We start from the raw sequence: 22,962 nt of genomic DNA, 5'->3' as shown, positions 1-22,962 counted from the left end.
AAATATGTTTTAAAAAAAAAATCATCCCTTTTTTAATTCTAAGTTTTATCAGGCATCTGACAATAATCACCATTTAGGAAGTCTTATTTGAGATGCCTGTGTTATAAAAATTGCTATATTACAAAGTTATATCAAAAAGCAGCATCTCCTGCTGATGTTTAAAAAAAAAAAAAAAAAAAAAAACCTCCTGCTAAAAAAAAAGACCTAGTTACCATGGTCTTTATCTTGATCTTAAATCATTCCGAGGGAGAATGAAGGGTTTCAATTCTTCTTCCAACCTTCTACAACATGGCCCCAGTTTACATTTCCAGACATTTCACAATTACTTCCTTTAATACATATTCTGCCTTTTAGCTAAATTGGCCAACCAGGAATTTCCTGAACTTGTCGTTTTCATCTACCTCCATGCCTTTCCTAATGTATGAAACACAATTCTTCCTCACCTTACCTCTTAGAATCCTTAGTATCTTCCTTGATGAAAGTTGAGGGAGGAAGCCTTTCCTCAAAGTTCCCTCAAGAAAGGCTAAATTCATTTATCTATTTACATATTTATACCCTAATTGAATGAATGTTTCTTAAAGGAAGAAATAGGTTTGAAAAGCATCACACTTAAGATACTTAATAAATGCTCTTAGAATTGAACTGCATCAATAATAGGTAGCAGTACAATATTAAAAGGCAGCAAAAATTATTTTTAAAATTTATTGGTGCTTACTTTTAAACTATTTTTAACCTTTCTTTCTAAGTATATTCTTTCCTTGCCCCCTACTTAACAAGCCTTTCCTTTCAGTAGTCATAAAAGAAAGAAAACAAAAAACAGTTCAACAAAAAATAATCAATACATTTGCTACATTTAATATTTTACACAACATTCCACATTCAAAATTCCCCACTTATGCAAAAAACTTAGAGAAGTACATTTTTTCAATCCTAAGGTGAATTTTAGGCATTACAATTAAAAAGTATTTAGGTATGTTTTATTGTTCTTGGCCCTTATACTGTAATCATTGTTTTCCTGGTTCTGTTTAATTCTCTCTGGATCAGTTCATGTTTCTCTGAAATTTTCATATTTGTTATTTCTTACAACAAAATATTTTATTTAATTCCTTGCAAGAATTTTTTTAAGCCATTACCCAACTAATGAGCATCTACTTTGTTTCAAATGCTCTGGTACAAGAAAAAAAGTGTTGCATTTTAGAAACTTCATTTGGGGCACAGACCTAGAAGTGAGACTATCTAGGTCAAAGATTGTGTGCATTTAGTTTCTCAAATATTCATGGAATGAATGAATTGAAAAGAAAGGAAAATACTGACAACTAATGATATTAATAGAGAGTAGACTCCGCTCAAAAGCCATTTTTGAATATGTTTCATATAACAAAATGATTGATATTTTTATTAGTCAATGTATGGCAGAATTATGGATTTTTTATTCAAAAAGGTTCAATTAAAGATGTGGTAAAATAAGCAGTTTAATATCTGGGTAAATATTTCACGTCTGAAAAAAGGAGAGATGAAAAGTAAAGGAAGAATTGTCTAAGGATATAACTCAATAATATTTTTTTTAAATGCAAACTGAATGCCTACAGGTGAAAGCAACAATTTTAGAATGTTTGGCAGTTGAAAATTAAAATTTTAAGATAAATTCTTGATATTCAAACTCAGGAATTTAAGAAGATACACAGGGAAAATATTGATAAAGTAGTGATTGAAAACATAGAAATATAAAGAAAATATTACATTGAATTTTCTTCTGTAAGACTAATCAACCCCTATTTTCATTTTGGTACCACAAATTCCTTTTACCACATTTTGCTATTTGGAGGTGTGGGGGTAAAATGTTAGCAAACACTCTTAAAAAAAAAAAAAAAAAGGATTCGGTTTCTCTGGGAAAGAAAAAGCCTTTAATATTGTATTTAACTAACCAATTTATTTCATGTTCCTGCATGACGTTACTATTGACAGCTGTAATAAGATAGGACTGAAGGACATGTTTAATGTTTCTGCCTTGACACATCAAAAACTATACACAGACAACTAAAGGACCAGTGGGAAAGCCAAAAGCAAATGGCAATATTAAAAAAAAAAAAAAAAGAAAGAAAAAAAAGACAAAAATTCTCTTATAAAGTACTTTGATATATCACAGACTCAGTTATATGAAGGATAAAAATCCTCTCCTCCACACACACAGTGATGTAATAAAGTTTGTTATTACATAAAACTTAACCATAGAATCCAAGAATTTAAAAAGTTGGAAATGACCATCAAAGTCTAGGTACAATCAGATGAAGTAAACCCTGCTGAAAGAAGGCACACAAGTGATCAATGGATATACTCCACTTACCAAGTCAACCCATTTCATCCTAGCACAGTTGTATTAGTTGTTCTTCTTTATATAGTTTACATGCAATTTCTATTCACAACTGCTTCTGCCCTCTCAAACTAAGCAGAATAAGTCTAATCACACTTCCTCAATGATAATTCTTCAAATAATTGAAAAATGAGAATTGTGTCATCCTCCCCCTACAAATTTTTAGATTTTCAAGCTCAGAATATAATCTCTAAAGTTGATATGTTGAAAGGCTTTTGGGGAATAAATCCTTTGGCAACTGTCAAAAAAAGATTATAGAGCTGAAAGGGTCACTATTGGGACCCTGGATGCTTACAACTTTTCTAGGGCAATATCCTTATGCTTCTAACTTTTGTATAACAATGGGTTTTGTCCCTCTTTTTAATGGAATTATATAATAATTTTAGGTCATCAACATTACACAAACTAAAACCTTTACCCATCATTTTTGTGGCAATGAGTGAAATTACTAGTGTATTCACTCTTTTCCAGTAACCAGCTCCACGATTCTTTTATTCTAAAAACATGTGTTGAAGCACTTATTAAAAATGAGATACTGTGTTAGGTTGCAAAAATACAAAGGATAAAGAATAACGCAGTCCATGCCTTGAAAAGGCTTACAATTTACCTCATGGGGGAAAGGATATGGCTTTATTGAGGAGGTACTTCAATGTCTCAAGGCTTGGTAATCTATAATGAAGTCTTCTTCATCTTGGGCTCAGTAATAGATTTCTTCCATCAGAATGGTGAATATTCTATGGTGAGCATTTTATATTAGGCCACTCTTGACATTAATGAATTAATAGTCAGAAACTCAAGAGACAGGTTAACTATTATTCTATCTTCCAAAGAATCTTTTATAATTTTTGTTTCTGTGACACTTCTTACAGTATTTTACTCATTAATGTCACTGTTCAAATTAATCTGGATAGCTGTGCTTGATTTTTAAATTCTCTGGTTCTCAATTCTTTCTTAAAAACAATAATACAAATTATTTTTTGACTCAGAGATGCTACTATATACCTCAAAGAGGACAAATATAAAAAGAAAAGATGTACAGATATACAAAACCTATCACAGCATTTTTTCCTCTCAATATTTAATTTTTCTCACTTCCTGCCCATCTTCTCCCTATCCCTGACAGCAAGTAATCCAATATATGTTAAACATGTGTAATTCTTTTAAACATATTTCCACATTTATCATGCTGTGCAAGAAAAATCAGATCAAAAGGGAGAGAAATGATAAAGAAAAAACAAGCAAGCAAACAACAATAGTTACAACAAAGGTGAAACTACTAAGTTGTGATCCACATTTGGTCTCCATAGTCCTCTCTCTGGAATGAGATGGCTCCTTCCAAAACAAGTTTATTGGATTTGCCTTGAATCAGCTCATTGTTGAAAAGAAGCAAGTCCATCACAATTGATTATCACATATTCTTGTTGTTGCTGTGTACACTGTCTCCTTGGTTCTATTCACTTTACTCAGCATCTGTTCATGTTAAGTCTCTCCAGGCCTCTCTGAAATCATCCTGCTGAAAGTTTCTTATGGGACAATAATATTCCATAACATTCATATACTATAACTTATTCAGCCATTCCCTATTTGATGGACATCCACTCAGTTTCTAGTTCCTTGCCACTACAAAAAGAGTTATTACAAACAGCTTTGCATATGTGAGACATTTTCCCCTTTTTATGGGCTCTTTAATATACAGACTCAGTACAGACACAGCTGAATCAATGGGTATACATAGATAGTGCTTTGGACATAGTTCCAAATTTCTCTCCAGAATGATTAAATCAGTTCACAATTCCACCAACAATGTATCAATGTTCCAGTTTTCCCACATCCCCTCCAACATTTATTATGATCTTTTTCTGACATCTTAACCAATCTGAGAGGTATGAAGTGGGACCTCAGACTCGTCTTAATTTGCATTTCTCTAAACAACAGTAATTTGGAGCATTTTTTCATATGACTAGAAATGGTTTTAATTTCTTCATCTGAAAATTATCTATTTATATCCTCTGACCATTTATCAATTGGGGAATGGCTATGATATTCTTATCATAGCATTTTTTTTTGCTGGAGCATTGAACCAGAAACAAAATGAGTGTTCATCATCAAATTATGGCATATGAGAGGACCTTTAAAATGACAAAAATAATGGAATTAGAGAAAGGAATTACCCATACAGAAAATATCAAGTAAAAAAATCGACAGTGAAACAGCTCAAGTTATCAAGGGCAAGCATATCCAAAAAGCTACCAAGTATCTGAAAGACGTCACATTTAAGAAACAATGTGTTTCCTTCCACCAATATAATGGTGGAGTTGGCCAATGTGCTCAGGCTAAACAATGGGATTGGACACAGGGTTGGTAGCCCCAAACAAGTGCTGAATTCTTGCTGCATAGGTTTAAAAATGCAGAAAGTAATACAGAACCCGAAGGATTTGGATGTGGATTCTCTTCTAATTGAGCATATTCAGATTAATAAGGCTTCCAAAATGCTATGGTGTACTTAGAGGGCTCATGGTAGAATCAACCCATACATGAGTTCTCCTTGCTATGAGATGATACTTACTGAGAAGAACAAACTAAACCAGAAGAGAAGGTTGTTCAAAAGAAAAAGGTATCCCAAAAGAAACTGAAGAACCAAAAGCTTATGGCATTTATTGGAGTAAATATGACAGTGCAAATGAAAGAGAAATGAAATATTTAAAAAAATTCATTTACCAATAATTACTCCAGAACACTGATATTAAAGTAAACCTCTCATCTTGCCAAAGAGGTAGATAATGAGATGAACAGTTTCAACCATAAGCAATGTATGAATTTGTTTGAGATACAGTGGGGATTAAGAGTGATGGAGAAAGATATGAGAGGAGTCAATAAAATACTCTTAAAATATACATAAGATAGCAGAAGATTTAGAAGGAAAATAATACAAGTGTTTTTTCTTACAATCATGTTGAATTTGGCACACTTTAAAAGTAACAATCTGATGAAATGTTTACAATTTCATATATTCAATAAGTTTTTTTCTACAGTTCTGTGCATATTGAAATGTTCTAATTTGTTAATGTCTGTCGAGTTCACAATAAAAAAGAAATTTAACATCCTAGTACCTTTACAGTTGGACTAGAAAGGATAGCTATCCCAGATGAAGTATCCTTGACAATGAGAAGAACCAAATGCTAGACCCTGGCTTTATGTTTTCTTCTCTGTTGATCTTTTCAGACATCCTCCTGAGTATTAACTATCACTCAGGGCATATAACTATGACTATTAAAAAATAATAATAATACAAATAATACATTGAAAGGAAAACCCAGTTTTAAATGCCTTCATTTTGGGGGGACAACTGAATCTTAGGAATGCAACTTTAGATGGGGAGTCATAATAATCCCCCCATTTTTTTTGGCCTCTATCACTGACTCACCTAAACAAACATACGTTGTTTTCGCACTAGTTTTCAATAGGTCCATCCAGTGCACCTGCTGAACTTCTACCCTAAATGTTCCATGAAAAATATCTGCTTCATGCATCTGGCCCCACTCAGGAAATTTTTAAACTTGTTTCAAGTCCTCTATCTACCCTATATAGGAAGTAACAGTTAGGATATTCCATAATACTCTGCTCCTCCTCTGTCTCATAGGGATGCCATGAGAATCTGCATTTCTATAACTATGGTAATAATATATAATCAGCCAGATATCATTTCAAGAAATTACAAGAAGCATAGATACTATGTTTTGTCCAGGAGATATTGGAAAAATTATACCTTGCTATAAATCAAATCTTGGTAAATCATATTATTTTCCATTGATTCACATTCTAATTTCAGAATTGTTTTATCTTTATAAAGTGAACTTTAATTAGAAAGTTTGTGATACAATATACAGAATGCTGCCTGTAGAATAAGGAAAAAAGGGTTCAAAGGTTCTGATATGGACTCTGACCCTTAAAAGATGAAAGACCCACAGTTTTAAAAGTCATTTAACTCCTCAGAGTCTCTGTTCTTGGAGCTACAAAATGGGGATAACACCTGTAAATGCCTATCACAAAACCAGGTTTTGATGACAAGATTAAATAATATATGTAAAAGCTCTAAATGACATATATTCTTATTTACATTTCTACTATACATTTTCCTAAGTCCACCTCAAAAATGACAATAGAATTGAATGAGGAAACAAGTTTATTATAAAAATAGATCACCCACCCCCTCAATCATTTATCTATTTTTGTCCTAAGGAAATTCTATTCAAAGTAGCTCCTTTTGTAAAGCAAGTTGTTTTGTAAAACAACTCTTCTTTCCCGCAGCACACACCTCTAGATAGATCAACTTTCATAGAAGTTGTATGTTTATCTTTTTCCTTCCCAATTATTCCTATATTATGTAGAAAAGGAAAAACGGGAAAAAGGGAATAAACCAAACACTCATCTACAATCCAAAAGAAATCAGGACATATATGATGAAAATCGGGCAGCAGGATTGATCTTAAAGAGATCAAGCAAGATAAAAACGAATTTAATGTGTCCAATTTCTCTTTGATTTTCATGGAAGATCATCAAAGAATTCTATATAAGTAAAAGAGTTTTTGCTTAGCTTGATGATGATAGTAAGAGCCATGCAAGCAAATAACATATTGGACTAGTGCCTATGGAAATGGCAAAAGGAAAAAGGACTAATGGATCTAATAAAAAAATTTTTTTAACTTTTGTAGCACCTTTGCAAGGTTGCAAGAGCACTAGCATTATCCACACTAATGTATCACCTCCAATCTAAAGAGGTTGGTCCTTATCTTTCATACAATTTTCCTTCACCTACAATAAGTATGGTGAAAAGATGAGAAAAAGGGGGTAGAGGTAACACAAAATCCTTATCACAGTCACAGCTCAGTGATAACAATCTGCCTACAAAGACTCCTGCTGCCCTATGATTTTCTTCCTTGTTTTCTTTCCTAAACTGCCAAGAAATATTGCTGAGCTGCTTTAGAGGAGTGAAGAGTGGCCCAGTGGGAGAAGAGAAACGCTTTAGAAAGGCTTATGCCTCCAGTGCTCTGCAGTAACAGGACGGACGAGTGACACCGGCTCTCTGTCACAAGGCTCAGTGGATCACACGTGCCTGATGAAGGGAGCTCTGCAAGGAGAAATCACAACGGCAGTCTCTGTTATTCCTGGTTGGCTTCAGAGGGATGCTGAATGTTGGATGAGACCGCCACTTGACCCTCGCCATACCCTTGGTCCTTTCTTTACAAAACAATGACAAAGCAAGCAGACAATTTCCTTTGCCTGGTTTACAACTCTCTTTCTTCCTCCTGGGGAGACTCCAAACTGAGTCCTGGTTTCCCATCAAACAACAACAACAACAGCAAAAAAGCAACTCCAACTGCCAGCTCCAGATGCAGCTCTGCTCTGTGTGCAGGTGTGCTGATGTGGGCTCATTGCTGTGTGCCTCACCTGCCTGCAGTTTGTCATACCTCTGTCATTCCTATAGGCACGAATGCAGGAGGGTTTTTGGTGTGTTTGTTTGCTTTGCACAGAGGGAAAGTCATTTATGATATTTTTCATCTTAAACAGTTTTCCTTTAAATATATGTGACAAATATTCCTAACAGAGGATTTAATAAATAGAAGTTTTCTTCTGCCTAGAATTGAAATACAACAGCAAAGGTTGAAACCATTTCCTTTTCAAAATACCTTGCTTGGATTGAAATCAGACATTGAAAAATTCATCTACAACTGTTTGAAGAATCCTAAATACAATAGAGTATATATATCAGGAAATACTTTGGCATTCATGAAAGTAACATCTGACCTTCTGAATATTAAAAATTTGCCTTCTATAGGTTGCTATGACAAAAAAAAAAAAAAAATCAACTGATAGGAAAACTTGCCAGTCCACAAAAATTCCCTAAGTTCTTTAAGTTTACTTACTTAACTTTAACTTAACTTTATTCTTATGACTCTCGAAGAACTTATGTCGATATTGTTCTGGAACAGCAAGTATGTTTCTGAATCTGTACACAAAGATGTCCAGTTTAAAAGAATTAAAAAGGCTTCAACACCAATGATTTTGTCCTAAAGATGCCAATCACCTTTACTACATAACAACATGCTTTTTGGTGTAATGTTTTCATAATTATAAGTAAAACATTCAAATTTCAGAGCACTGTAAAAAAAACATGAAGCTCATACCAAATTGGTACTACCATGTTCTCCCCACTTCAAGTAAGGAATGAAAATGAGGGAGGAACGTAATGGAATACTTCAGAAAATCGATCCTTGGTCCACCCTGACTCTAGAAAGATAGAGACTAACAGCAACATGATTATACATAAATTTACTTTTATAATTTTTTTTCCTAAAAGTCATTATTGAGGGAGATGGAAATACTACATGGATTGAGATATTAATTGTGAAGCACTTATACAAAATAGTGTCTCTTCATTTTGAATACTCAATCGTATTCCTTAAAAATACTACTACATAAATGTAGTATAGAAACAGGTTTCTCATGTCACTCCCAGCTGACTTTCAAGAACTCCCCCTCAGAGCATTTCTGGGTCACAATCTAGATTTCTGTCTAATAAACTCTCCCCAAAGATTTCATAGTTTTCCCAGATATCCTGCACTACAAACCTTTGGTTTATTTGCCTCTCCTGATTAAGCAACATATGCTAGAAACCAAGAGTACTCACAGGGACCATTGTGTACAGTGCTTTCTCATCCCATTTGTTTCTTCTTCTTACGTACTTTTGATGCTCTTGGCACTCTTGTTATGAGAGTGAAGGGGGCTCAAGCAAAAAAAACAAGTAATGTATTACTATATATATATATATATATATATATATATATATATATGGCATAAAGAACATGGAAGATGGAAAATGTGGGAATATAGAAATAATGTACATTTTTGTTACAAGTATATACTTTGTTTCATAGAACTGTTGTTTGCATATGAATCAAATAACATTTTTGAAATGTTAGGAAAATCAATATTTAAAAGTGTTCTTTCCTAACAGGAAAAAGCAAAGAATCCTTTAATAAATAAAATCATCCTGTATTATTTGTGCTATAAGTTTGGATATACATATGCAATGCAGGCATACCAACATACACACATGTAACATATAAGTAAAACTTTCTAAATGAATTATCTATCTCTTTAAAATACCATTAAAAAAAAAAAAGCCAGACAGCAAAGAGGAAATAATGTAGCAAAATGGAAATAATACTGGCTTTGGAATAAGAGAAAAAATGGGCTTATACTCAAGTCAGACCGGCCACTTACTAGCTTTATGATGATGAATACTTAAACTCTGTACCTCCTTTTCCTCATCTATAACATGAAGGTTTTGGATTAAATGAGCTCTCTTGCCCTTTCTAGCTCCGAATCTATGACTCTACAATAGATTTCTAATGGCAAAAGAGAAATAATGTCAATTAATCAAATACTATAATAATAAAAATGACAATAATAATTGATTTTCTATAGCACTTTAAAGTTTGCAAAGCACTCTAACATACATAAGTTTAAAAAAAGAAAAGAAAAAAGTAAACAAAGCTTGGCCCTAAAAAGGAAAAAAAATCAAACATTTATTTTTTGAGTAGAAGTAGGAAAAAACCTAATTTGTTCCAATGTGAAAATTAACAAAAGTTACCAAATTTTCCACACTTGTGCAAAACCTAGGGACCAGTCAATGTTGTAATATTTCTAATCCTTTATTGATTTTTACCATAATAAACCACAAAAATCTATATGGATCTACAAATGTCTTTTCATTCCATACCATTTCTAAAACACTCAAAGGGATAATGGTATTCACTGGTAACTTATGATCTCAAAGTAAACCAAATATATCAGATGGTTTTCTCTGTATTGCTCTCCCTGTTTTCTACAGTAGGGATTCCCACTATGAGAGGACATGAACAAGAAAAAGGGAACCAGAGGATGGGAAAAATAAAATCTAGGAGAAAATCTTTTACAGAAAAGGAGGATAAGACCATTTGGAAATTGTTCCCATAAGACATGCATACTGAGCAACACACTCCTATAGGATGTCTAGCACCTTCACTTGATCTGAATGACAAAAAGTCAGTAAAAGTCTCTTTTTTAAAGATATTAATAGTCAAAGGGCCCAGCTCAGGAAGAGGCTAACCAAATGGGAAAAAACCCAAACAATTATAGTTTGGGTAAATATGGTTATACTAAAAACCAAATTTTCTGGAAATCTGTAGTATTTTGTGATATTTTATACACTCACACACACACACTCATATAAATATATTTTATATATATTTAGAGGCATAGCTATAGACAGAAAGTTGAAGGTACCTTAAAGATTATCTTATTTAAATCCTTCATTTTATTACAAATAAAGAAAAAGAGGCCCTGAGAAGTTGACTTGCCCAAGTGCACATGTACCCAGGTCATAGGACTCTAAAACCAAGGGTTATTCTTCTACTGCTACTTGGTAGCAGAGGATAAAAGCCCCATTTCAGTATAATATGACATGACAGAAATAATATGATATTAATTACTTAAGTTAAATATAATGTTCTCTAAGCAGAGTCAAAATAGCTAATTTGTATAATGCAGCAGAACTAACTACATATAAAATCTACCTGGATTAATGATTTAAAAGTTAACAAAAAATTTAAAGGATTTGCTTTTTTTTTTTTTAACTCTTCTAAAATTCTATTCTTTGAGGGAAAATTCTGAAGAAAGGAGAAGTCCCACTAACCTTCCTAATATAGAGAGTATATTTCAACAACTTAGCACTACCATAAATGAAAACCCAACTTTGATTCTAAGATTCACTCTCCTCCCTAGGAAAAATGCAGGGGACAGGGTCACTACAGAAGGAATATGCTCAGTCCTTAGGGAGACCAGAGAACAAAGTCCATAACATTCAGCAGTAATACCTGTGAACTCATCAACTACAAATTGAGACAAATCCAGTTTACTTTTGAATCAGAAGCTGCCTCTGCTCTTTTTCCACCTGTTTTACCAAATTTTATTGGATTCTTTATTTCATCTATTTCATCCTACCCCATCCTCTTACAAATTTTCTCCCTTACCATGAGTTAGTAAAATCCTGAGGAGTAGTTTCAACAGTCATGTAATTGAATTCCTATTCGATTTTATATATGCCATCAAACTGAAAAAATAGAACCTGAGAGACCATTACCAAATTCCATTTTCCATTTGAAGCTTTTCCTCAATTTGGGAGGTGCATTGTAAACAGTGAAACACTACATATGAGCTTTATATCACTTTGGTATTCTTATCTCTTACTTTACCCACAATCCCTTGTATTTACAAACTAAGATTACAAGATTTGGTCATTTCTCCCACCCTGTATTATACCAAATATTATCCTGGCATGGAGGATAGTACAAATTGCTTAAATAGACTGCCTTTATTTTACAGTTTTCCCCCTGCTCTTTTTCTTTGGCTTTTAATGTGTGTTTCAACCTGCATGTATTTAACATGCCTTATACCTTTAATACCTGAAAGTCACCTGCTTACCAGTCAATCAGCTTTCCTGCCTTCACAAACCTCTTCTCACAGAAATCCATCTATTGATTACGTATTTATTAAGTATTTATTAAGTATCTTATATACCAGGCACTTCTGCTAGGTGCTGGAAAGTTAAACAAACAAACAAACAAAAAAAAAAAAAAAAAAAAAAAAAAAAACAAAGAATGTCTGAATAACATGTACAAACCTAATAAAGTCAGCATAATATAATATAATAAATTAATTGCTGAACCTGGAGTCAGGAAGACCTAGATTGGAATTTGGCCTCCTTATACTTAATATGTGACTGATCCAGCGCAAATCACTGAAATCCTCTGAGGCTCAGTTTTTCACCTATAAATTGAAGTATTATTATACTCTATAGTCTCTAAGGTGCCAATTCTATGATAAAGAAATATAAAATATATGTACAAAATAAATAAACACAAAGAAATTTCAGGGGTCACCAGTAATTGCAAGTGAGAACAAGAAAAGCCTTCTTTAAGATCTAGTACTTTTGCTGAATTTTGAAAGAAATTAGGAGTTACAAGAACTGAAGATCAAGAGGAAATACATTCCTGGCAAGGAAAGGTACTTTTGCAAAGACATGGAGATAGGAAATAGAAAGTCATACCGAGAAAAAAATCTCTGAACCTCACCAGCACATTGGTGGTGAGACATTGTACCTAAAATGCTACTTCACAATGAAACATCATCAATCTAAGCTACTTGGAACAGTCTTAAAGGATAAGAACAGAGTACTTAGAGCTAAAAGTCATCTTGGAGATTATTTAACACAATGGCTCATTTTACAGATAAGTTAACTGAGACTCAAAAATTTCAGAAGAGAAAACTTGACTAAATTATACAGGGCCAAGTTTGGAACATGAGTTTTTTGGATTAAGAGTCAGTGTTCTCTATGTCATGATCATCTACGTCATTTTTGCTGTTATTTGTCCTTCATTTTTAAAAACAACCAATGACTACACAAGGTCAGAGACTACACAAGAGAGAGAAGAGAGAAAGGGAAGAGAAGAAATAAACATGTTATGTGTGTGTGCCTAAAAATAAATGCACAGTAAAGTGTAACAGGTTGTAGATTGGTTATAGATAGATGTAACTTGGGGTTCTTAATGAGCAAAGTCCACTTGTTAGGAGTATATTAGGGAATACACAGACAAATAAGAGCCCAATGTTTTAAGGAAAGAATATTCACCTGGCTAAGCTGGCCTTATTTTATCATTCTTTCTTTCAATATGTACTGACCAAATGCTGATTTTGCAATACAAAGTCCTGCCCTCACAACTCTTATAGTTTCATTAGGGAGAAATGATAGTTATAGATGACAATTATTGGGCACTTGACAGTTTTTAAAGTGTAATCACTCTAGAAAAAGTAAAGTATTACATAAATGGCACCTTCACAAAAATTTTTTTCAAGAATTAAACTTTATTTTTTAATTAATGTTTTCATTCTCTCCTGACAGCCTCACCCCATTGGGAGGAAAAGAAAACCTAATTCCTTTGAACACATATGCACTGCCAAACACAACAAATTTTCTCATTGGTTGTATCAAAAATAAAGTATGACTGAGTAAAAATCACTGAAGCCTGTTTGCCTCAGTTCCTCATATGTGACATGGACTAGAAAAGAAAATGATAAACCACTCTAGTATCTTTGCCAAGAAAACCCAAAATAGGGTCATGAAGAGTCAAATGTGATTGAAACAATTCAACAATAGTGAATAGATGTCCTAGAGACATCTCAAATTTGCTATATCCAAAATAGAACATATTACCTCTTTGTGTATGTAGAATTAGAATGTTGGGTTGGATGAACCATGTGGTGACTTCTGGCTTTTGAATCTGTCGTCCTTTGGTTTTAGGGTCAGTCTTTTGTGCCTTGTTGTGATCACTCTTTCTGGTGTGTTTTTCATGTCCCGCTGCTTTCAACTTTCTTCAATTCAAAATGTCCCTATTTCTATCAAAGACACCACCATTCTTCCAGTCACCCAGGTTCATAACATCTCCATTACCTTCAACTCTTCCTTCTCCTCACCCCACATATTATCAGTAGCCAAATCTTGCCATTCCTATCTTTCATCTCTCCTATCCAATTCTTCTTTTCTCATACATAGATACCTGCATGTGAGGATGAGTGACAACTTCTAAAGCATAAAACTCCAGATTTTTTTTTTATCAAATTGCTTCTGTTATATTTGGGCAAAGACTTGTAAACAACCAATATGGTTTAGCCTGAGTTGCTGATATTGTAGATATGTACTGACCAATTCAATATGTACTGACCAAATGCTGATTTTGCAATACAAAGTCCTGCCCTCACAACTCTTATAGTTTCATTAGGGAGAAATGATAGTTATAGATGACAATTATTGGGCACTTGTGTGTTCTTATAGACATAGGATATCCCTAGAAATTATTTTTTCAAAATTTGCTATGAGAGAGGACAACTTTTCAAAAATAAAGAGTCAATGTTGCAATAAACAAACAAATAAATAAATAAAATAAAAGTATGAGTGTGTGTGTGTGTATATATGTACACACATACATACAAAGGTAACACATATATGCCTCATTCTGTATCCAGTCTATCACCTCTGTTAGGAGGTTGATGACTTTCATCATTAGTACTTGAGAAACATGAATGTTCACTGGGTAATATTAAAATTCTTACAGTTTTCAAAGCTGTTTCTTTTTGGCACTGCTATTATTGTAGCAATTGTTCTTCAGAATTATAAGGGGTTCAGAAATTATCTAGCATAGCACATACCCAAATCATGAATACTATCTACAAGCATAGGATGGTGTGGTAGACAGAATACTAGTCACAAAAACCGAAATCTAAATCCACCACAAACATTTATTACTACATGCCCTTGTATAAACCACTTAGACTTTCTGACTTTTTTTTTTCATTACTAAGGTAAAAGTGATGGCTTTGGATGACCCCGAAAGTCCCTTCTAGATCTAAACCTATGAACATTCCTGTCAAGTTTCTATTTAAAGATTTCCAGGGATGAGAGATTTAATAACCACTGGAGTAGCCCATTCCATTTTTTGAAAGCTAATCAGTTCAGAAGTTTTTTCTTCTATTAACCCAAAATCTGTTCAGTGTAATTTCTGATCATTGGCCTTTACTATGCCCTCTAGAGAGGAGAAAAAGGAAAGAGAATAAATGTAATCCTTGTCTTACTTATTATGTACCTATATCTTATGTTCCTTCTCCTACTCTCAACCCAGACTGTAAGCTTTTTGGAGGGCAGGGATCAGGTCTTTTTTCCTTTGCATCTCTTCAGCCCCTAGAGAGGTCCCTAGCACATAAGGAGTACTTAGTAAAACTATGTTGAGTTAATGATTGGGCCTCAGGAAAAGATTCATGAAGGAAGTAACATATAACTGGGCTTTCAAAGATAGGTAATATTCCCACAAGCAGAGATAAAAGTGGGAATTCTAAGCGGAGGAAATAGGTTGGGCAAAGAAAGCTGTGGAAGCAAGGAACAGCAGCAAGGTACTTTCAAAGATATAGCAAAGAGCCCATGAGTGTTTTAGTACAGTTCAGAATACATATGGGAGAAATGACTAGTAAGGTAAGTTAGGGTTAAATTATGGAAATCTTCTGAACCTTAAGGTAAGAGAAGGGGCAGCCCAAAAGTCATGGTTTGTCAACCTCTGGATTAAGAAGTTTAAAATTAATTCAGTAGGCAAGAGGGATCTATTTAAGTTTTTTTAATAGTTGTGGTTGGGAAGACTAGCAGTAGGATGTAAGAAAGATGTGATAAATAAGATTATTCAGACCAATTCCAATGATCTTGTGATGAAGAGAGCCATCTATACCCCAGAGAGAGAACTGTTGTGGTTCACAACAAAGCATTTTCACTCTTTTTTTGTTGTTGTTTGCTTGCATTTTATTTTCTTTCTCATTTTTTCCAGGTTGAATTGATTTTTTTTTGTGCAGCAAGATAACTGTATAAATATGTATGCATATATTGGATTTAACATATATTTCTACTATGTTTAACATATATTGGACTACTTGCCATCTAGGAGAGAGGGTGGGAGAAAATTGGAACACAAGGTTTTGCAAGGGTTTATGTCGAAAAATTATCCATATATATGTTTTGAAAAAATAGTAACAGAAAGAAAGAAAGAAAGAAAGAAAGAAAGAAAGAAAGAAAGAAAGAAAGAAAAGAAAGAAAGAAAGAAAGAAAGAAAGAAAGAAAGAAAGAAAGAAAGAAAGAAGTGATAAGAAATTGAAGGGATATTAGCAAGGAATCCATTTAGTCAAAAAAACATGAAAATATGACTTAGCAGAGTCTGAGTATGATAAAAATAGAAAAAAGAAAATTTAGGAAAAACTAAAGCTATTTCAGAGACAAGGTAGGGTGTGTGTGTGTGTGTGTGTAAAGGGTAAGGGTGTGTCACATGCCTACAAGTTGGGTGAATGAGAAACTGATGCTGGCACTACCAGAGAAAAGAACTGATTAGGAGAAAATGATTAATTCAGTTCTGAACACAGATTTGAATTTAACAACCACTAATCAAAAAAGGCGATGAAGGATGGTGTCTTTTTTTCTCCTTTATGGCCTTTTAAAAAAAATTTTCTGTCTCTCTGGCCTTCGGTTTTCTTATTCATAAAATGAAGGAGTTGGATTGGATGACTTCTAAGATTCTCTCCATTTCTAAATCTTTGATCCTATGATCCTGACTGGTACAAAAAAGCTCACACAAGCGAAGCTCAGCTCCAGCTCACAAAAAAAAAAAAAAAAAAAAAACTCACAAACTCACCTAGAGAAAAACCAGTGTGTAGAAATAAGTGGCAGAAGTGGTAAAACTAGATATTCATAGTCTACATTTCTTTAATAGGGCAGAAGTATATACAAAAGGACATAGGCACTGCTACACTGCTAAGGAAATGCAAAATATGAAGATCAGATTCCAAGGTCCAGTGCAGCAAAAGTGATAACCTGAGCCTTGAGAAATCATGGCAAACAGAATCAGTGAATATTCAACAAACATCCATGCTAAAATGTTGGCCTTTTACGTCAAGGTCTTAATATGTTATAAGAAAGGTAGGCACAATTTTCTCACTGTTTACTTAGCTTCTGCATTTATTTATTATTTTTCATGTTTAATTAAAAACCACTTCTACTTTAGGCAAATATTTCTTTTTTTCCCTTTAATTACCTGACAAACGGTAGTATAGCTGCATAAATTTTGCCAGAGGTTAAAGTTGGAATGGGGCCTAATCACTAACTTGAGACATTGTTCCAGCTAACTTGAGCAGAACACATTTGTACCATGAGTCTCAACAATGGCTCAGCAATGGAGTTAAATACTATTTTTGCTCTTTGTTGTTGCTGATTAACCCCTTTCTGAATATCAGAAGAATTGCATGTTTACTTTTTTCCTTTTGCCATTGCACATTTAATCAAGATACTCTATTATGAAGCACTATTCACAGACAGACCTTTTTATTCAGCAGTCTACTCCAGCAAGGACCCTAGAGTTAGGTTCTTAAAAAGGCTCAGTTTTTGCTGTCCTTTTCTTAAAGAATTAGAGAATCCAAAGTACAACTATTAGAATGGACATAAAAGTCAATAGAAAAGAAATACAGATAAAATAACTGTCAAAAATGCATATTACAAAATGAAAAACTGCTATTACAAGCAGGTATCGGCTAAGAAAATTCAGGTATTAATGGAACTCACTTTGAAACAAATAAATCCCAAGGCCAAACGGGGAGGGGCAGGAGGGTGGGGGGGTGAGGAGGGATTTACCTTTAAAGTAAAAATATTGTTTTAAAAGATACTCAGAATCTCAGATTCAAGTATAAAGCCTCTAGGTTTCCGTGTGTGGTCTAGAGGATCAAAACTCTCTTCTTATCCTACAATTCAATCTAGTTTAAAAAAAAAAAAAAAGGCATAATGCACTAGAAGCTTGGATTCATAACGGCCGGGAAGTTTCACTACAATCAAATGATCTCACCGGTAAACCATCCAGGATTCCCCAAAGTTTGAAGCTGCTCTTGTAGGTCAAGTGTGCTATCTTCTGCGACTGACAAAGCAATTTGGAAAAGTATGGAAGCAGCTACTTTTTCCATTTAGGGAAGTTTTCCCTCATTCAAGTTTACTTTCCCTCGACAGACAGAAAGAAAGAGAGAGAGGGAGGGAGACAGAGGCAGTGAGAGACAAGGAGAAGGAAGGAGAAAGGGAGGGAAGGAAGGGGAGAGGCATGGCATAGTAGAAAAAGCAATGGTTGAAGTCAGAAGACCTGGATTCAAATCCAAGCTATTTCTTACTAATGTTGTAACCTTATAGCAAATCACCTAATTTCTGTCAGTTTCCTCCTCTGTAAAATGGGAAAAATCAATCAACACAAGATCAATCAACAAGTATCTATTAAGCACCAATTGGCAGTCCCTAAGATAGGTGCTAAGGATATAAGGATAAAGAATGAAACAATGTCTTCTCAAAAGGAGCTGACTTCCTTTATAGCCCATGGAGTTATTAGACCAAAAGAACTTTAGAAAGATCAAAGGGTTATTAAAAAATAAGTTTTCATCCATCACACAACCTGCAAATGTCAAAATGGGTAAGGAAAAACTGTTACTAATACCTGATTCTTAAACTGGGTGGATGCCCATCAATTTTGGAAATGGATGAATAAATTCTGAAATATGAACAACATATTATTGTTTGTTATATATGAAATGGTGAGCAAGCCAATTTCAGAAAAATCTGGAAAGACTTACATGAACTGACACTAAGTGAAGTGAGTAGAACAAGGAAACACTGTCTAGAGTAACAACAAGATTACAATTATAATGGCAATGAGGTGATTCAGGGCAATTTCAATAGACTTGTGATGGAAAGGTCCATCAGCATCCGGATAGAACTATTGAGACAATGTAGATCACAACATAGTATTTTCACCTTTTTGTTGTTGTTGTTTGTTTGCTTGGGTTTTTTTTTTTCCCCTTTTTGATCTGATCTTTCTTGTGAAGCATAATAAATGTGAAAATATGTTTAGAAGAATTGTACATGTTTAACCTATATTAGATTACTCACTGTCTAGGGGAGGAGGAAGGAAGGAGGAAGGGAAAAAAAATTTGTAACACAAAGTTTTGTGGATGTTAACAACTATCTTTGCATATATTTTAAAAATAATAAGCTATTATTTTAAAATAATAATAATAATAATAATAATTAGGTCTTCTATCTGACCTAACTAGGTAAGAAACTAAAAATTACAAATAAAAAGCTTCTTCTTATTTTTTGACAACAGATATGTAGAACAATTTATGCATCAATTGAGGTGTGAGTGCTAGACTGAATTAAAAGCCTACCAAGAAATGGTAGGTCCTAACTGTTTATATGTATTTTAGAAGATGGCACAAGACAGCTGGGTGGTTCAGGCCCATAGAGCTTAAACCTGGAGACAGGAAGGCCTGAATTCAAATTTTACTAAGTAAGTAAATCCTTACTTCCTGATCCTGATCCTGAGCAAATCACTTAAACCTGTTTTCATCAATTTTTCCTCATCTTAAATGAAGATACTAATAGCACCTCCCTCCCTCCTAGGATTTTTGGTAGAATCAAATGATATAATAATATTTATCACAGTATTTGATACAAAAAAGACACTTTATAAATACTTCTTAACTCTCTCCCCACCCCCATCTGAAACGTTCAGAATATTACACTTCTTTCTGCTTTTCCCCAACACTATCTGAACAATAAAAGTTATGAAAGACACTAATAATGAAGTCCTCAAGCATAGAACTTTTTCCCAGCTGTTGATTTCAAGCTTATGAAAAGTGGGCTTTATTGGTTTGGTGACACAAAAGCTAGAAAACAGGAAGATGAGAAAGCACCCACTACAGGAAAATTGAAGTGGGCTGACCATAAGTAAGCAAAGATTGGGGGGGGGGGGGGGGGGGGGGAGAAGAAGGGTTTGAGGATAAAGACAACAGATCACCATGAAGCAATGTAATACTCAGCTGAAGATCACCACAGAGGAACAGAAGTAGACAAACTATGTTGGCGAGCCACAATCAGAACTGATGTGGTTCAGCTAAATAAGAAAAACCATCAAACAGGAAGGAAAAAAAAGCAATAAAGAGCGATTACTTCTACAGGCAACAGAAATGCTGGTCTTTGGATGAAGAAGTCCTTTTATCCCATGTGGAAAAAGATCTTCTACTGAAATCCACATCTGAGGCCTCATTGTGGTGTGGAAGTAACCTTAAATTCTCTAAGGCTCACTTGGAGGAGAATAGATTTTACTAGCATCTATTGAGCTGGCAAGTTTTGAGTTCAAGACTAATAATGGACTGTATATCTCTGCTGTCTTTGTGTAAAGAAATTGATCATTAGGTAAATTTTTCAGCAAAAGAAACACAAGAAGAGAGGGTCTAGAAAGGCATTGCGAGTGATGTACAGTCTCTTGTTAGTGGAAGAACTACCCAAATGAATTAAATTAGAAAGTCTTAAGGAAGGAAGGAAGACGTTCATTTGTCTTTCATCATGCATCATACATCATGTTTAACAGACAAAAATACATACATACATACATGTACATATGAAACTCAAGGGTGAAAAGCCAGGCACTTAGGTGCCTCAGCTTAGGATAATGCTTAGATTTGTCAAAGGGAAGCAAAGACATTTTTGCTTTAAATTCAATGCCAAAAGTTTAAACTACTGGCTCTTTTAGTTAATATGACAGCTCCTTCAGGGGAGATTTCATTTGCCTTGAATTCAAGGAGTTAGCACCTTTCAAAGTCCTCACTATATTGACATGAAGAGATGGGAAAACAAAGAAAAATATGTTCTGGAAATTAGAGTTTAGAATCTACTATTAAAAAAATTCCAGATTCAGATTCTATGTCTTATACCACCACAAGTTGCTTTGTCTCTGTACATACCTATCTTTCTCTGAGTAATAAAAGGCCTAATTATCCTAACACAGTTGCCCTTATGCACACAAACTCCAATGCAAACACTTCAGGGATAATTTAATAGAGAAGAACTAGAGCCTTCTAAGTGATGTGCTGAAGTCACATAGTAATATGTGTCAAATCTGGTACTTAAACTCAGGTCCATTAATAATTTCTTCAATGTTCTTTCTACCATATCATGAAAAATAAAAGAAACTAAATTATATTGGGAAAAGTACAAAAATATTAAAGAATTCAGATAAAAGAATCCAGTGTGTTTGGCATATACTCTTTAAAGGACTTATAGATAAACAGAGAAAGATAACAAAAGATGAGAAAATATAGATGAATGGTGATCTATAATGAGAGAGTATCAAAGTCAATGAAATAAACATACATGTAATGAAGGATAGATGACAGACATAGATATATGTATATTTTATAGAGGCACTGAGAGAAAACAATAAACAAAAATTAGAGAAATTTGATGAGATAACATGTTTAGAGTGTTTTAATAATTACCAGATCCTTGCCACCCAGAAATTCCATCTCTTTAATATTAATAGTCTCTTAATGATTTCACAAATAAATGTTACAAATAACAGAATGGCACGGTCATAAAAGAATCAAACTTACAAGTAAACCAAGAGGATATAGAAAGATATATGGTAGATCTAAGCATATTAAATCTTATTGCCATCAGTGTTCAAGCAATAATGTAAAAAAAAAAAAAATGCCAATCAGTTGGGTCTGGAATCAGAAAGATTTGTTATTCTGAATTCAAATCTGGCTTCAGACCTTGGGCAAGTCAATTCACCCTTTTTTGCTTCAGTTTCCTTGTCTATAAAATGAGCTGGAGAAAGAAATGGCAAACCTCGCCAGTGTCTCTGCCAAGACATGGCTAAAATGACCCAACAACAAGAAGGGCACATAAGAACAGAAAATAAATGGGCCAATCAGGTAGTAAAAATTGGAAACCAATGGATAATTCAAGTTCTACACTGGTATTCCAAATATAAATAACCAATGGAAAACCTCCAGTAGGCAGATTACATTCTTTACAGAAAATTTTAAGATTTAAATTCCATGAGTCGGGAAGGTGGATTGGAGAAGAAAGGGGGAAGGATACAAGGGAGTATGATCAGTATTTAGGAAAGAATATTCTTACCAATGAGATCACAGATCTATCAAAGCAGCATATTCTCAGAGCAATGCCTATTTTGGAAAACCATGAATTCATTTAAGTATTATAATTTATAATATGTTTCCACAAATCAATCAATTCAGCACTAGGGATCTAAATATAATAGGGATAAATACAATAAATACAATATAAATAAATACAATAGGGATCTAAAATGCCCAAATGCAAGTTTTAGCCATCCATGTCATTCAAAGAATGGCAAACTTTGATTATTCAGGAAATAGAACTACATATAATTTTGAGTTTCATCTTATTTACTCTTCAGCAGCTACTGAACACTTCTCAAGTATGCAAAAAGAAAATCAAGTGATTTTAAGTCCAGATTTTGACATTTAGAAATGTCATTAAAAAATTAAAACAAACAAACAAACAAAAAAATCTGTATCCTAATAAACAAAACCAGCAGACTATGCATACCAAGAGGTCAGAAAAATATTTCTGGTTGTAAGATCATTCTTTTTTTCATGTCATAAGTACAACATCAATTCTTGAGACTTTGAAACTAATAAAGACGCATAGGAAATAGATAGCAGTGAGAGCTTCTATTGATATATGTAAACATACAACTAACTGCAATGTTGGAATTTTTCCCACCAAATACTGTTCAAAGAAAAATAAAAATGTATCATGTTCATAGCCAAATAGTCTTAAAACCTAAGTGAATGTTTCTCTCTTATATTCTGCTAATCCTGCCCTCAGGAGTACATTTAATATGGTCAAACATCCAGAAAATTTGAATCAAACAATTACAATGAGATATACGGTCTTTTTGGATATGATTAGACAATACATCACTGATAAGTCACTAATGGGAACCCTGTGAACATGGTCATGAAGCTATATAGGTAAGATCCTAGAATGAATATTCATGCAGATCACAGCACTTTCTAAAATTACTTGGATTACAGCTTAAAAA

The 22,962-nt window shown here is 33.8% G+C and overlaps 1 protein-coding gene and 1 pseudogene across 1 annotated transcript in view; one reads left to right on the top strand and one right to left on the bottom strand.

Annotated features, from left to right (window-relative positions):
- The window catches only part of LOC127545930 (60S ribosomal protein L17-like), a 39,673-nt pseudogene extending 34,607 nt beyond the window's left edge, over positions 1-5,066 (top strand).
- BNC2 (basonuclin 2) overlaps positions 1-22,962 on the bottom strand; it is a 512,346-nt gene that overhangs the window by 434,723 nt on the left and 54,661 nt on the right. The window lies entirely within an intron of this gene.

Source organism: Antechinus flavipes, chromosome 1, assembly GCF_016432865.1.
Source record: "Antechinus flavipes isolate AdamAnt ecotype Samford, QLD, Australia chromosome 1, AdamAnt_v2, whole genome shotgun sequence".
In the NCBI taxonomy this organism is placed as follows: domain Eukaryota; kingdom Metazoa; phylum Chordata; class Mammalia; order Dasyuromorphia; family Dasyuridae; genus Antechinus; species Antechinus flavipes.
The sequence above is the reverse complement of the archived record's forward strand: the minus strand, read 5'-3'. Positions and strand labels throughout refer to the sequence as shown.